Here is a 17,443-nt window from a genome sequence, read left to right on the forward strand (position 1 = left end):
AATTTATCTCTCACAGAAACATCTGTATCTCCATTTTTCTTGCAATACTGTTCACAAGAAGCAAGACAGAAGCAAGGAAAGACAGTGTCCACCAGTGGATGACTGTGTGTAGGTGATGTGGAATGTCCACTAACGTTCAATGGAATGTTATTGAGCCTTCTAAATAGGTAAAATTTGTCCCTGTGCTGATGTAAGTGAACACTGAGGATAGTATTGTGACATAAATCAGACAAGATTACAGTTTGATATCTCTTATGTGACATCTAATAGGTCAACTTCATAGAAATAGAGTGGAATGGTGGTTGTAAAGAGGTGGGTAGTGAGAGACACAAGGAGGTTGTTTAAAGTGCACAAAATTCCATTCTAACATCAACAAGGATTTGCTGTATAATGTGGAGAATGAAGTTAATAATACATTTTTGTATACTTGATATTTGCTTTAAGATCTTAAATATCCTCACCGCACATACATCTTAAGTGATAGATATGTTAATTAAGAGGCTCTGGTAAGCAGTTTACAATATCTACTTATGTAAGATCCATGTGTTGTACACCATGTATGTGTACAAATGTATTTGTCAGTCACACCTCAGCAGAGCAGGACTGAGTCTGCACATACCCTGTTTTTCAGGCACGCTTGGTTCTTCATTCTGAGCTGCAGCCTTCATACTGAACTTCCACCCATCCCTCACAGCCATGAAGACATTCCACATCCCAACTCCCACATGCACAACTATGTCCTGATATTTAATGTTCATTCTTCTGTGGTGCCTATCCTAGGGACCTCAGGACAGTCATTCTTCCTCTCATTACCCCAAGACCCATCATTAGTGCTCTTCCTTCTCTTTTATTTGCTTTCAATTCCATTACCTCTGACCATCCCCTGAGCTCCTGGGTCCCACACAACCAAATGTCCAAGATCAACTCTCAGGTATTCTCAACACACAGTTCAAACTCCAAACTGATTGCCACCAACCCCAACATCCTCCACCTTTCTTCTGGTTGCATGCCTCTTTATATCACTTCTTTCCTGTGTGCCTGGTCTTAAATCAAGACACTTTTCCTTTTTTCCACTGGTCTCATTTTCTGTCCCTTAGTTATACCACATGGTTGTAAAGACTCATACTTAGTCTTAAAATCTAGAAGTGTACATCTTTTAATTTGCTTTTCCTGGTGTTTCTCTTGCACTTTGGGCCATCACGGCCTCCTTAGCTCTCTACCTACTTTGTTTCCTCCCCCCCCCCCGCCAATACTCTTTGTCTCATTTGTCTCCTTCAAGAAACATTGTGTCTCTCTAGATTCACTTCTTTGTCATATTCTGGGCCTGTTTTGGACAAGTACTTAATCCAGGACCTGCTACCCCAGCTTTATTCACAACTTCTCACCACACCTATGTATGAATGCCTCTGAGGCATTGAATCTTCTACAAATTTTACAATACAGTGAGCTTCAACATTTTTGATGTTCACTCTTCATCCTCAGTACCACCTTAATTCCTGTGAAACCATGTACCCCATGTATTTTGTACCTGCTGGGGCCTATGTCTTTATGTTCCTTGGCTTTTTGCCCATGTGTGCCTACACTTAGTCATGCCAATGAGCTTTTGCTGGATACTTAATGAACTTTGTCTGTGTCCTCTACATCACAGGATTTGCACAATCAAATTTCCCAACCCCCCTATTCCCCATGTTCTTATTTAGTACCACTTCAATCTAATACCAGTTTACCGTTACTGCACAAAACATACCTGCATTCATACCACACCTGTATGATAAATCTCACAGCATTTGTTAAGGGACATATTGTAAATAGTGTCCTTGCAGGGTTGGAGGGATTTATAATAATTGAAAGGGTTTTTGTACTGTGTTCACCCATCATACTTGCTGCAGAATTAATGTTAGCAGCCCTGGCACATCTTAGAGTTACAGATATGTTGGCTCAAGCAGGTCAAACCATCTTATCCTGTTGCTGTCATTGGTGAGTGAGAATTTTTCTACATTTTTTTATGGACATTATTTCTCCCTCCTGTCAGTAAGAGGTCAATATTGGTAGAGTATATTTATTCACAAAATTATGATATGAATTGACAACCAATTATGCAAATGAGTCCAATTAATTAACTCATATTTGTGCAGATGAATTCAGTGACTTTCAAAGTGAACAACTAGCATCACCTAAATTTCTCTAAACAACAAATTCTATGAAATATATGAATTCAGATGACTGAAGAAATTCTAGTATTTCAACTTTCAAATGCCACACATGGGCCAGTTTGCGTGAATGTCTCCTGTTATAAATATCATTCACTAACCTTGCTTCCTTGAAACAAATTTACTTAGGTATTAATTAACTCACATTTTTATCTTCTTAAATCAGTGAATATTTGCTTCTGCCATACAATCTTTCATCATACATTTGTGTTTTATGTTCCAAAGCTGAGGATATAACTTGAGAATGTGGCACAATTACTGTGATAGCACTTGTTTTCCTAACACACAAACAAATGAGTCAGGGAACCAGTCCTGCCTCATTGCACATAACTCACCATGGGACATGTGCCTCAGAGCTATAGTTCCAACTCAATGCATTTGCAGTTATTAAAATATTTAAATGTTCCTTTATGTAATTGATATTGCATATTGTATTAGTCAGGGTTCTCTAGAGGAAAAGAATCAACAGGAAGTACAATTATAAAAGGAGAATTTATAAGATTGGCTTATATTACTGGAAGCTGGATCGTCAACAATGGCCATCTGCAGGTCAGACAGCTGGAAGGAAGAATCAGTAGGTGCAAAGTCCAAGAGGCTGAAGCCTGGGCCTGAACAAGAGAGATTAGCAGTGCTACTCTAGTTTGAAACCAAAGGTTTCTGGAGAATCACCTTTGGAAGAGTAAAAAAGCAAGAGTCTGATATCCTCAGATGATGGTAGCAGCAATCAAGAACCCATTCAAGAAAAAGTCAACCATGCATCTGCTGCTGTTTCCTTGTTCTTCCAACTTTTATTCCATACAAGTCATCATCATATTTGGTGTAGCACATTCTTAGGGAGGGTCTCCATTTCAGTTGGCTATCCCACATGCCAACCATTCTAGACACATAGACATACCCATAATCCTCTTAATCCTAGGTATCTCTTAATCTGATGAAGCTGACAATTCAAATTAACCATTACACATGTAGAATAAATATTTATAATCAATGGGAACCTTTTTTTCAATAAGAAATTCCAAAATACTACTAGTTCAGAAGATAGTAGTAATATAGAAAAACAAATACAAAAAAAAAAAAAAATCCAGAATGATAGAAGAACTCCACTTACTAGCTTTAGGGAAACATTGTGGTTCATGGCACCCTCTCTTTAACCACTGACAATTTCAAAACCCCTCTCTGCACCTAATCAGAGTAAGACTTTGAGACTTAACCTCTGTATACCCAAATTCTCCTTGTAATCATGAAAGTAATCTCAGCCCCTGCTTCATGTTGAGAAGATTAAAAAATCACCATGTGCTGCATTTAGAGCAGGGATTTTTACACACTTTGTGGTTTAATTCTTAATTCAAGCATCATGAAACCTGCTAGTGAGAATGAAACCTTAAGTTCAATTTTACAGTTCCCACTTGAGAGAGGGCAATGTTGGATTTTGGTTGACAGGACACAGGTAGTCCAGGCCTCCTATTCCCCTGCAGGACCCTCTGGCTAGAACAGCAGGGAACTGGCAGGATGGCAGCCAGTGATAAGGCTGTAGGAATCATCTTCCTGTCACAGACTGTCGTTGGAGTTCTGGGCAATTCCTGTCTTCTCTATTACCTGTTATTTTCTTCACTGGGTGCAGGTTAAGGCCCACAAATTTGATTCTTAAGAACTTGATTATGGTCAATTTGTTAATTCTCCTGCATAAAGAGAGTCCCCAGACAGGGGCACTTTTCAGTTTGGAAGTTTTCCTTGGTGATTTTGGATGTAAGCTGCTTTTCTATGTTAACAGGGTGGGCAGTGATGAGTCCATTGTTACCATATGCCTTCTGAGTGTCTTCCAGGCCACCATCTTCAGCCCAGTGAATTTAGGTGGGCAGGGCTTAAAGTGAAATCTCCCAGGTACATTGGTACCTCCGTATACCTGAGCTGGATCCTGTAACTCCTACCTGAGCTGGATTCTGTAACTCCTTGTAAGTATGCCTTTCTTACTTACATGACTGGGAAAGGGAGCTCCAAAAATGTCAAGATCTTAGTAGATTTTCTGGTGCTCTAATGAAAAAGCCCTGGAATCATTGCTTGCAGCAACCCTGTCACTCCCTGATGCTGTATGTGTGTGTATGGAAGCAGGGATGCTCATGCTCTAGGCCAGCAGCTCCATGGTGCTCATTCTGCACAGGCACAAGCAGAGAATGCAGTGTGTTTGCCCAGGTCCTCCCCTGAGTACAGAGCCAACAAAACAATTCTTGTCCTAGTGAGCACTTTAGTATTTTTATACACTTTCCTGTATCTTTAATAATCCCAAATTGTTCCTGATAATTTTGGCTGCAATAATCTCTGGGTGCTTTCCAGCTTTCAACCCCTTTTTGCTAATAATCAAAGACACCAGCACATTCAGGCTAGTTTGCATGTATAAAAAAAATCTTAAATTTCTAATTTATGAGGAGAATGTAAAATATGCACTCTATTAGGTTTTGTACAATTTATAGTTTTTTATTTATTCTTACCAACAGAAATTTAAGCACAGTTAATATCAGTCATATCATTTGTGAGTGTTGGTTTATACACATACCCTTGTGTGTTATAAATGTGTGTGTATGGTTTTATATGTGTGTTTGTGAACATGAACATGCACACATGCATATATCTTGATTGTTATGATCTGTCAATAATAATTTTGAAAAATTATATGTAAATTTTATATTTAATTAGAACTATTTCAAACTGATTTCACATAATTTCATATAGATTAAAAATGTTAAAATTTTAGATTAAATCATGTTAAAAATGTGGAAAGAATTTTTCATTTATCTACTTTCATGTTTATGTCTTAGCTCTGTGTCTTTGAAGAATTTTCCAAGTTAATGTACTCCAATGATATTTGCCTTTAGCAGGTAAATTTAGTTATTTTTAATATAGTATAAGGAAAGTAAAAAGATAAATAGAGACAAGATGCAGCAGAAAGGTGGTTGCTCATCCAAGCAGCTGCATTTATTTATACCAATAGGTTACATTAGGTCATTACTGCCACAACTACATTATAGTTTATGGTATGAGTAAAGTGGCTTATTCTGCAGTTACATTCTACAGTTACAATATGCAATGTTAGGAGCTTTGTGCAGCTCTCAAGAAAGTCCATTGTCTGAAGTTACTGTTAGGTGGGCAGATCCAGGATCAGCAAAGCTTAGAGAAACATTGTGGTTATCTAGCAAGCAAGTTCCTTTATTCACAGGAGCTATGTGCCTGAGATCAAGGTCAAGGCTGATAAGACTATAGAACAGAGCAGGGCATTGCCATTACAGCTAGATGGTTCACATGTATTAGTTATCTTACTAGTTCCTAGTAAAAACTGCAGGACATTCTAAGGGTAGTAAAATGGTGTTTGTTACTCCCCAGGAGTTTGCTCACCAGAGGAATGTTCCTCTATAATATTTCCATGGTCAGAATCCCTACAATATAGAAATGGACAGAATGGGATGCAATTGTCCACTAAAAACCCCTGCTCTGTTTCATATATTTCATGTCCACCTTGATAATATACATTAGGTGTAATTTTTTATTGTTACAAATGATTTTTAAATTACCAATAAACCATCAAAGCAGCTTTATGTACAAATCATTCATAAATTACTAAGTAAAATTTTATAAAGTATATACACTTTTGCCTTCAGCTTCTTCTACATCAAAATACAATCTTGTCCATCTCAAAGATTCCTCTTTGTGCCTCTACCATAATGATATTCAACAGGGACCAGTATGTGACATTAAATACCATAGATCATTTTCATTTTTTGTACTTTCTATAAATGAAAATGATCAGATTCAACTCTTTTATATTTGACTTAGAAAATTGTATTTTCATTGTACTTTGTATTTTCACATTTTGTTGGTAATAGAATTCAACTGCAGAAATATTATTTACTTCATGCCTTCCTCTCTGGACACATAAGTGAATTCCTCCCCCCCCAAAAAAAAAAAAAGAAACTTCCATGTGCTGGAAGATTTGCAAGGTTTTGGAGGAGGTGGAAACTTTGACGTGTGGATGCAAGTACAAGGTGGTTGGGTCATTGGGAGGTCATGCTTAAAGGGATAAATGGTAATGTCTGGAGTATATCAGTTCCCATGAAATTGGGCTGTCTTACAGAGAGTTCTGGTGTCTCTGCTGTCTCACTCCCTGTCCTGTCCTGTGGTCTATTGTGTATGTGCTCCCATGATTGTGATTTCACCTACTCTTAGTTCCTCAAAGAGTTGAGCAGATGCTGGCATCATACTCTTGAATCTCCCGAACTGTAGGTCACTAAATTTCTTTGTCAAGTACTCAGTCTGGGGTATTTGGTTATTGCAACAGAAAAAGATAACATGACATGGTCATTTTTTAGTTTGAAGTATCATGATGAGGACTCACCTGTAGTTTCACAGTGTGTTTTTAATGATAATTGTAAGAGTTTCTGCTGCTATGTGTGTAAAGGTGATTGATTCATTGATTATAGGTTTACATCTCCTTGGCTTTAGAATATACTGACTGAGTTTATCAAATGTCTGTATGAGTTTCAACCAAGTAGAAGCTCTTATTTTAATAGAAATACTTTTATATGTCTTTATTTAATGTTAATAACATAGGTTCTGTTAAACATAGATGCATATACTAAGACATATATGCATAGGGAGGTGGTTCCCTTCATTTTCTTCAAGGACATCAATTAATAACTTAAAAATTTACATCAGAAAACCATTCAGAATCAGCTTTTTATATGTGTTGGTAGTTATTTAAGTCTTTTTAAAAAGTAAACAATAAATTTCAATGTTTTCTGAAAATGTACAGTAGATACTTTTTCTCTCATTTATCATCATATATTCTATATTTTAAAACATCTGGGAAAATATTTTGAGAAGTTTTGCCCTAAGACATGGTAGCTATTTGAGAGACAAGTATGCCTAACCTGATTTGAAGATTGCTAATGTGCACATTGTATTCAAATATCTTGTGATACCCTATGAATATGTACAATTTTTAGTATCATTTAATAATAAATACCTTTGGCTGGCCAGAGTGGTGCATGCCTATAATCCCAGTGGCTTGGGAGGCTGAGCTAGAAGGATGAAAGTTTAAGACTAGTCTCAGAAAATAAGTGAAGCACTAAGAAACTTAGCTAGAGCCTGTCTACAAATAAAAAGGCCTGCAGATGTGGATCAGTAGTGAACAGCTCCTGGGTCAATCCTTGCTACCAGTAATAACAATAGTAAATTAATCAATTAAAACTTTCCTTTTGTTTCATAGTGTCATTGGCTCACATACTTACTGTCTTCAATTCCAGCAGTAATGTAAAAAGAACCTCTCATACCTTATATCTCTGACTGTGTCCTCTGCTGCATCTCTGTATTCTGCTTTGAGGGCCCATGTAAATAGAGTAGGACAATCAGATACCAGTGTGTACACCAGTGTATAAGAGAAAAATATCTCCCCCTCTATGATCTGCCAATCAGCAGTCTTAGCATCATCTTTAAACCCCAGTTAACCCAATGTAACCTCAGGAGTGATGGCAAGAGCATTCTCCAAGTCGTCTTGGAACAACCCTGTTCACAGTCCCACGTTATCCCTTGTAGTTCTCAGGACAACTGCAAAATATACTGAGAAGGTAACACCATAAGCTAGGAAGAAACTAAGTGGAACAACATAATTTCTATTCCAGTTTTCCTAGAATCAGTATGTCCTTTAATGATTTAGAGAGTGTTGTGGTTCTAGGGCACAAAACCCAAGGTGGACATCTTCCTGGGGTCCTTAAGCTTTAGTGTAAGTGGACCATATTTGGATGAAACTGAATCCTCTGTGTGGAGCCTTCATGACTGCCAGGGACAAGCTTGGAATGAATCCAAAGCTTCTGCATGCCCTTGCTCCCTGTCCGTAAGTAATAAACCTGTCTCATGTACCCAGGGTGTGTGGATGTTCTGTTTCATCAGACTAAAAGAAGTTGATTTCCAGTCCAAAATCAATTTGCTTTACAATAATATCTGGGGTTGGGAATTTTCTATGGCATGGTTTTGAATTTTAAAAACCATAGAAATTGTAAATATACCTACAAATAATTTACCCTTAATGAGTATTAGGAAAAATAATAAGAGGACACAGAAACAAGATGTAGAGGCAGAAAGAAAAATGGATGCTTTTCCAAGTGACAATGTTTATTTACATGGATAGGTTACATTAGGTAATTAGGACCATAATTACATTTTTATTGCTTAGAGTACCAGCAATGTTGTTTATTCTGCAGTTTTATTCCACAGTTACAATATGCAAAGTCAGAAGCTTTGTGCAGCTCTTAAGAAATTCATTGTCTAAAGTAACTTTTAAGTGGGCAGATCCAGGAACAAGGGAGCTTATTGAAACATTGTAGTTATCCCAGCAAGCAAGTTCCTTTATTCCCAGGAATTATATGCCTAAAATCAAGGTTGAGACTGAGAAGACTCTAACATAGAGCTTCTTCATAAAGGACATTGCTACAGCAGAGAGGCATCCCATGGCTTTACACAAAAGTTTTCCAGCAGCCAGGCATTTTGTGTCTTTACAAAGAAACTTCCTAGCAGCCAGGCTTTCTGTGCCTTTGCACAGAAACTTTCTACCCAGCAAGCATGCCACAATCATGAAGTTTATCAGAGACCCCAATCCCAAACACAGAACCCTCATAGATGAGCCCTGTGATGATTTACTAAAAGAAAGAACAGGGGAGCTGGGGATGTGGCTCAAGCGGTAGCGCACTTGCCTGGCATGCGTGCGGCCCAGGTTCCATCCTCAGAACCACATATAAACAAAGGTGTTGTGTCCACCGATAACTAAAAAATAAATATTAAAATTCTCTCTCTCTCTCTCTCCCTCTCTCACTCTCTCTTTAAAAAAAAAGAAAGAAAGAACAGAGGCAGTGGATTAGACTTACACTTTTAGCTTGTCTTTTTGTTTTATTTTTTATAATAATATATATGTAGATATAGATAAATAGATGGATAGATAGATATTGAAGCTGATAAAGCTAAATATTGTGTGCCATTTTAGTTTTTGTTCTTTATTGAAATATCATTAACGTGTGTTTAAGGAATGCAATTATATATATATATATATATATATATATATATATATATATATATATATATACACACACACATACACACACACATATATATGTGTATACATGCATATATACACATATATGTATATATATGTATATATATATATATATATATATATATATAAATGATCATCACAGACAAAGTAGATATCATTTTCACTTCACAGAGATTCCTTTTGGAATCTTCATGTCTTTTTTTTAACTCTGCATTTTTTCTCTCCCTCTCCTATTTTCTCATCACTCTTTAAATATCTAGAACATTCCAGACCACTTGCATATATAGTAAAATTTAGAACATCACTGTGCATGCACGAAGAAAGCACCATCTTAGGAGAGACTGAGAAGACTTTAATTTTAAACCTTGGGTTCTTCCCTATTTGTTAGAAGACATACCATAACTATAAAAAAATGGAAATAGAAAAATCTAAATTCCAGACCTAACATATTCAAGTGTCTCATTTCCTATCATTTCAGTTTCTATGTCTCATACTGTGTGTTTCTTTTTGCCTCATCTTGTCTTTATCTGCTGTCTCTTTGTACATGTGTATGCTTTTATATAAAATAAATTTAATCTTAATAAAATCTGTCATCTATACAGTTGGTGTATTTTTAAGGAAATGTTAAAATATGATGCTGAGACTACTAAAATTGTCCTTTTAGAAACTTTTCATATTTTCTTCATTATTTCCTTTGAAAATCCATTATGAATTTACATATCCATGATGTAGGTGAGGATTGATGTTTTCCTGTTCCAGGTATACTTCAGGTTCAAGTAATTCAGGCTAAGTACACTTCAGGTTCCAGTGAAAGTGTCTAGTTGCACTTTCTTTCCCTCTCTCTCATTTCTCCCCCAAGCCTATACCCCCATCCTCAGGGACCACTTTCCCATGAAACACTGAGTACACTCTACCTCTGTGCTCATGCTTGGAAATCTCTGGCAATCCCACAAAGCAGCACCTAAATCATTCTTGGGGACAAACTCTACCATGAGCCCCTGTGCTTAGAGGAATCCTTGTTGTCATGATTTACCATGGTGAATGACAGCAGAGCCTGAAGACCTCGGGCAATATCTTGTTCTTCTCAAGAATGCTGTCAGAATCCCAGACATGTATCTCTTCTCTGCCATCATCTCTTCCTCATAACTCACAACAGGGTATTCTTTCCATATGATTCCCAGGCACCTGTGTACACCAGCTCCTGGTCACATTTTCTAAGGGACTTCTCCAAGCAATGGAAGCATTGCTAATTCTATTTTCACCCAGCCTTGTCCTGCTACTGGCCTCACCTGACTCTTCTCCTTAGCAGGTATCCACCATGAAGATCTTCCCACCACAGTAACCCGGAACTCTGGAGGAGGCGGTCTGGGCCTGTGTGAGACCTTTTTTTAAAAAAAACTTGGTTCAGTCATTGAGTCCTCTTAATGTCCTTTGGGATCCCCTATATGCAGTGTGTACATCACACAGGACATTTTAGGGGCCAGTATGTAAAGAAGCCCAAATCTTCCCACATCATTGGCTCAGGCTCACTGAATTATCCAACACAAAGGAGGCCAAGGGGAAAACAGTTGATAAGCAAATGCTAACAACCCGTCCAACAGGTCTGTGACCCCTGAGGCTTCACCCAAAGAGAGTATGTATGGAGAGGAGAGAGAAATCAGAGGAAAAAAAAAGTAAAATAAAAAAAGATGGTACCAGTTCAGCCCAGCTCTGCCATGGACTAACATGGCAGTTTGCACTCATATGCTGAATCTCCTGAAGCTTTTGTATATCAGGTTGCATGAAGCTAAAATGAATAGATCAGTAATTGTGATGAGGACTGATTGAAGAAATGCGTAGATGTGTGAGCTTTAAATGAATAAATACCAGCTTGCAGAAACTTTAAGCCATGCGAGGACTCTGATAGTGTGAGGCAGGACATGTGACAAAGCTGATTATTCCTGCTTGTGGGAGAAGTGTTCTTCAAGAGGTATCCAGTCTCCTATGGATACCACGCCCAAAGCCAGAATGATGTGCTCAGCATGTGGTCCCCGTGTTCCAGCTCTGTAGCTTGAAGGACCCCGTGTTCCAGCTCCCTCTTTCTCACAAAAGAGGGAGAATCCCAGTCCAGCTTTGCCCAGATCTAAACAGCTTTCCACACCCTCAAAACAAGGGTAACTGGCAAGGTACGGAGCTGGACTTGGCTGGACAGAGACCTTGGACATTTTCATGGAAAAGGAGTAAAGGTTTGTTTGTGGTTGTGAATGTTTCCTATTGGTTCTAACTGTGGATTCTAGGAGGCCTCCAGTTCAGCTCAAAATCAATCTGGGGCAAACAGAGCTGAATGTGATCCCTAGAAGCAGACACGTGAAGTACTGAGGATGACTGAGGGGACTCAGAGAGAAGGAGTTCACACTTAGAGAATATTTCACATTGATTTATTCTCATTCTCTGTGACATGCATGTAGTAGAATAAATATTTTAAAATTATAATAATTAGCATACCATAGGAATGTGTGGAAAATAGAAGTAGAGGGATATAATAAAAAATGTTAAAATGTTTTTTTGTTTTGTTTTGTTTTGTTTTTTTAAGATAATAGAATTTTAATCAATGACCATGGTGGCTTTTTACCTGTTTTGAGTTTTCTATGATGAAATAAAATATTATACTGTATATTTGACAATTACTTTACCCTTTGTATTTTAGATTTTAAAAAATTATGATTCATATCAGAAAGAATTGGAAATGCACTTGAATTCTTCATATTATTTAATTTTACTAATATTTTAAACTCAGAATTTTATAAAGCAAATATGATGACTTTACCAAAACATGTAATTATAGTTTGCGGACATTTCTTAGATTAATAAGTGAGAATAATTTCCAGTAACTCAGGAGGAGAACTTCTTCCTGTTTAAAAATAGTTTTCCTAATTCTTCCTTCAAAATGACAAAAACAGTATTTCCATAAAGTTATTACTTGATAGATGAATGGGAAATAATAACTCTGTTGAACTTTAATAAATTTTATACAAATGTTGTCCTAGTTATGGCAGTTTGGCATCTTCTCGAATATTACCTTGAATGATAAAAAAGCAATGTTAGCTAGTTAGGATTTTGAATAACAGACAGAGAAATTAGGGAGTGGGAAGGAGGATTTCATTTCCTTATTCCTACAGAGAGGGCAGCTGAACCCCAGGCTTCCACTGGTAGAAACCTTGAGTTAAGTTGCTGAATAGTGTGAGGACAGACACATACAATTGTTGAATCAGTGCTACTATGACCAGTTTGATTTCTTTTTTTATGTGTGCCATAGCATTTACAGCCTTGAGAGAATGATAGTAAATTTTCAAAATTAATCTCAAAAATTTCCCTTTGTGATACTTTATTTTGGTGTCTAACACACTGAAAACTTGCCTATTAACAGTGTGGGTTGCCTTGCTATATTTTCTGCAATCTACCTTAGAGACGCTTTGTAGATTGAAATTCTTATTTGAAGAAAGCTGTTAATTCTCAAGAGTTTAATCAAGCCCAAGTTTAATTAAGTACTACTAACTGACCGACTCATCAGAGGAGAAAGATTGCTGCTTACTAACAAATTGTTTGATTTCTAAAATCCATTGTTTACATTCAAAAAATTTATTTTTCATTTTTTCCCATTCTATTAAAGCTTTGAGTCAATGTTTAAACTGTATGCATTTCAGTATTATAACATATATCACATTAATTATTATATATGCTTTATAATAGATATACCATGTAACATATATGCAATGTATAAAATTCATTGATTTTATTAGATTATATTATACTACATGTAGTATATATTACATATTTTGCTAATATTACATGTGTACATATCATAATTATATATAATAGTATCATGTAATATTCAATTCCACTTTATATTTATATACCCTCAAAAAACTTTACCACAAGAAAATATAGGAATTTCATGTATGCATGCATTTATATATATATATGTGTGTGTGTGTGTGTGTGTGTGTATATATATATATATATATATATATATATATATATACGACTTACAAATAAACATAGCAAATTATTTTAATTGTACATTTGAATAATTTTTTACTTACCAATATTGAACAGTAACATTTATGAAGCTGTAGGTGTAGTTAAGTGGTAGATCAGTTGCCTAGCCTGTGCAAGGCCCTGAATTTCTCTTTTAGCACAACAAAAATAAATAAATAATAAGATTCAGAGATGAGTGACATAATTCATCATTATTTGATGTTAACCACAGTAAAAATATTTATAAGAAACTCACATTAATTTCCAATAAGGCCATAATGATAGCAGTGATATTTAATCATATACTTGAAGAATCTACTCAAAACAATCTTAAGGAAAAAAAATCTTAGGGAAAAATTTAGTGATTATATATATATATATATATATATATATATAATCACTAAATTTTATATATATATTGTCTATGGATATATATATATATATATATATATATATATATATATATATATATATATATATACATAGACAATAGAAACATTATAAATGTTTAAAAATTTTACTTTTAGTTCTTGTTAATTATTGTTTATTTACAAAACAATGAAATTTGAACTACAATTATAACATATGGTGCACATTAGTGACATTAGCATATCTTATCACCTTAAGCACAATAGTTATTTTAACCCTCAGTAAGTGTTTTAAAGAATTTCCTGGCCAGACGTGGTGATGCACACCTTTAATCCCAGAGACTCAGGAGGCTGGACAGGAAGATTGCAAGTTTGAGACCAGCCTCAGAAATACAATGAGGCTCTAAGGAACTTATCAAGAACTTCTCTCAAAATAAAACATTAAAAAGAGCTGGTAATTTGGCCCCAGTGGTTAAGTGTCTCTGGGTTAAATCCCTGATTTAAAAAAAATCTAGAAATGTATCAGTGGAAGAAAATGGGCAGTGGAAAAATAAGCTGCCCAACTCTGTTATCTGTTATTTTTTTTATATCAGTGATTGAACCCAGAGGAACTTAATCACTGGGTCACATCCCTAGACTCTTTTAATATTTTATTAAGAGACAGGGACTCACTGAGTTTCTTAGGGCCTCACTAAGTTGCTGAGACTGGCTTTGAACACATAATCCTTCTGCTTCAGCCTTCCAAGCCACTAGCATTACAGGCATGCATCACAAAGTACAGCTATGGCAAATTTATTTTTCACAAGGTTCTCAAGTTAATTCAAGTGAGAATAGCATCTTCCACAAATAAGATAGGAATAAAATTGCATATTTAATGCAAAAGAGTGATAATGTATTTTACATGGGATTATATAAATAATTAACTCAGAATCATTCTGGACTTAAATATAACAGCTAAAATTATTTAAAAAAATAAAAATAGTACTGAATCAAATGTTCTTGAATTAGACTGACCAGTGGGTGGAGCCTTAGATATGCTTCAAAAATACATACACACAAATAAATAAATAAATTTGATTTTAAAAATTTTCTGTGAAATTTTATACTAAACAATAGAATGCATAGATTATAAATTAGTGATATGAATCAAAATAGCTGCAGATTAAATGATATTAATATAGTTGTTCCTGTAGTACCATCATTGAGATTTCAGAGAATGAATAAGTTATGTGATCTCCTTGCTTCAGGGTCCCAATTTGTCAAATTGCTATAATTCTCTTCTCTGAAAGATACTGTAGATTGTTCCTATTCTATTTAAAGATACTGTAGATTGTTCCTACTCACAGTTCATTGTATAAAATATAAACTGCAATTATATTTTTATAGGAAAATTTGACACTTAATATTCCATAAGATTCAACTGCTATTTTTTTTAATAAATTCAGTAGAAAATTGGAATAGCATTACAATTTTATTTGGAATCCAAAGTGACTAAATATTACTTAGAGAATATAATTGAATCATTAGCAGGTCTGTTCTTTAAGGCTTTTCTGTTTTTCAAATGTTTTCTTTTTAATTGAAATATAACAATTGAAAATGCTTATGGCATACAGTTCGATATGTTGGCATAAGTATACATTGTGTAATGATTAAATCAGGGCAATACACAATTTTTTTTTCTGTGCAGAAAGAAAAAGGAAAGTAAAGACCATTACATTAGGTGTTTTGGTTTGTGTGGTTTTGAAGATCTGTTTATACTCACTTTTTAGCACTCACTGACGTTTTTGAGAATCCAGTTGAGTTCAAAGCCCAGCCTCCTCTTTTCTCTGGCTCTTACAGTGCACTGCCACTTTGTACCCTCCAGAATCACCCCAGAGCAAGGAACCTTACCTACAGTGAAACTGTATACATCCCAGGACACACAAAATTATTGAGACTGATCAGTCAACAACAAGCCCTACTGTCTAGCTGACCTCCTACAAACTATATTTCCTCTACAGATCTGATTTGTTTTACCCTGTCACTGGCTAAAACCCCCTGGCAGAAATCTTGTGTGTTCAGTATCATAACTTACAAGTAGGGGTGACTTTTGTCTGTACAAATGTCATTGTCTTGGGTCCTGAGAAGAAATAATTGTCCAATATTAAAAAAAAAATAAACCTAAGAAATGAAGGAAAAAAATGTGAAGATTGTAGAAAAGTTTACAGACCCCTTTGATAACAATATAAAATCTTGCATTCAATATGGAAAATACCTTGGTGGTTTCTTGATAAAATACTAAAATAAGCAGAACCCTCCCCTAAAAAGTTCCATAAATAACTGAAAGCATGTGCTCAGATGAGTTCTCATTAACACATGAGTATTTATAACTGAATGAGACTCAATGGTGAAAACAACACAATATTAATGGACAATAGAAAATTGGTATGTCTGCATTGTAATATTATTCAGCAATATTATTTGGCAGTTCTAGAACTGAACTCAGGGTCTTGTGCCTACTAGGAAAGCACTTTACCCCTGAGATACAACTTCAGTCACATCCAGCAATCATGGTTATCGAGAGCACTAAAATATTACAATGGATATGTAGCTGGGGAACAGTACACTAAGGGAAATGAATCCGAGAAAAAAAAGTGCCATGTATTTTATATGTGATATTATATACTATTTTGAGAATAAGAAAATCAATTGATGAAAAATGCCAGGAGCCAAGTGGAGCAGAAACAAGGAATAACTGCTGGTGGGAACTGGTGAATCTGCATGTAAAATATAAAAAGTGATATGTAAAGAATAAACAAAATGATACAAAATTGTACCCTCTAAAGTTGGTTACAAAAGTAAACTTAGTTTTACATGCACTTTGCCAGAATTAAAAAAAAAAATCATGCAGTTTTTAAAGAACAAAGCAGTCAAGGCCCCGACCCATAAAATTAGGCAATAAATCATAAATGATGGCAGCTGGATGAGCTGAATTCAAGTACATTTACATGAACATACTGTTGCTATATGTGTATGAGACTCAGTTAATTGTTCTTTTCCTCAGTGCTTATTTTATTATAATACATAAAAGTATTATCTCTATCATGACCAATATTTGAAACTTGCCAAGTTTTTACTATATTTACATAATTCAGTATACTTAAATATGCATTGTTTCTTTGTTTTTCAGAGCTGTGGATCAAGCACAGGGCCAGGCACAAGTATGGCAAGCCTTTCACCGCTGAGCCACACTTGGAGTGAATCTGATCTCTAGTCCTGATTAGTTGTCTGTTTATGAAAGGTCATCTAATGCCACATTTTTTTTTTTTTATTTTTAGTGTGTCTATTTCTTATGGTTGAAATAAAACTTTGTCACATCCTAGTGGCATTTTGTGGTGGTGATCCCTGCTGCTGTGGCTGTTTCCTTGACAGAATGGAAATCACACACAGGCTTCAGGTGTTAATGGATGTGCTCCTCTGTATTTCACCTGGAGTCTAACCTTACAGTCCCCGCACACCAGTGTGCTCCAGCGCCCCAGGAGCTCAGTTCCCTGGCCGCCTTGGCCTCCCGGCTCCTTCTTTAGCTCTCTTTCGTGCACTAGTGCAGCTTGTGTGATTGCATCTAGCGCTCCAGACAGAGGACTGTGTTGGAATAATGAGGATCCATCTTTTTACAGAGAAGCAACTGTGTTTTTACAGAGAAGCAACTGATGAAAGGGACAGCCAGATGCCTAAGAAGTGAGTCACATGGCACTCACTGCTAGATGAAACAAACT

At 35.8% G+C, this 17,443-nt stretch overlaps 1 long non-coding RNA gene across 1 annotated transcript; it reads left to right on the plus strand.

Annotated features, from left to right (window-relative positions):
- The first annotated feature begins 4,947 nt into the window (after window positions 1-4,947).
- On the plus strand, window positions 4,948-17,069 carry LOC124106419 (uncharacterized). The gene is made up of 2 exons (XR_006856062.2): window positions 4,948-8,091; window positions 16,858-17,069. It is a non-coding gene; the product is annotated as an uncharacterized LOC124106419 (long non-coding RNA).
- Window positions 17,070-17,443: the final 374 nt, after the last annotated feature.

The sequence above is a fragment of the Marmota monax genome, unplaced genomic scaffold, assembly GCF_021218885.2.
Source record: "Marmota monax isolate L192 unplaced genomic scaffold, Marmota_monax_Labrador192_F-V1.1 WCK01_AAM20220418_F8-fsc00682, whole genome shotgun sequence".
NCBI lineage: Eukaryota > Metazoa > Chordata > Mammalia > Rodentia > Sciuridae > Marmota > Marmota monax.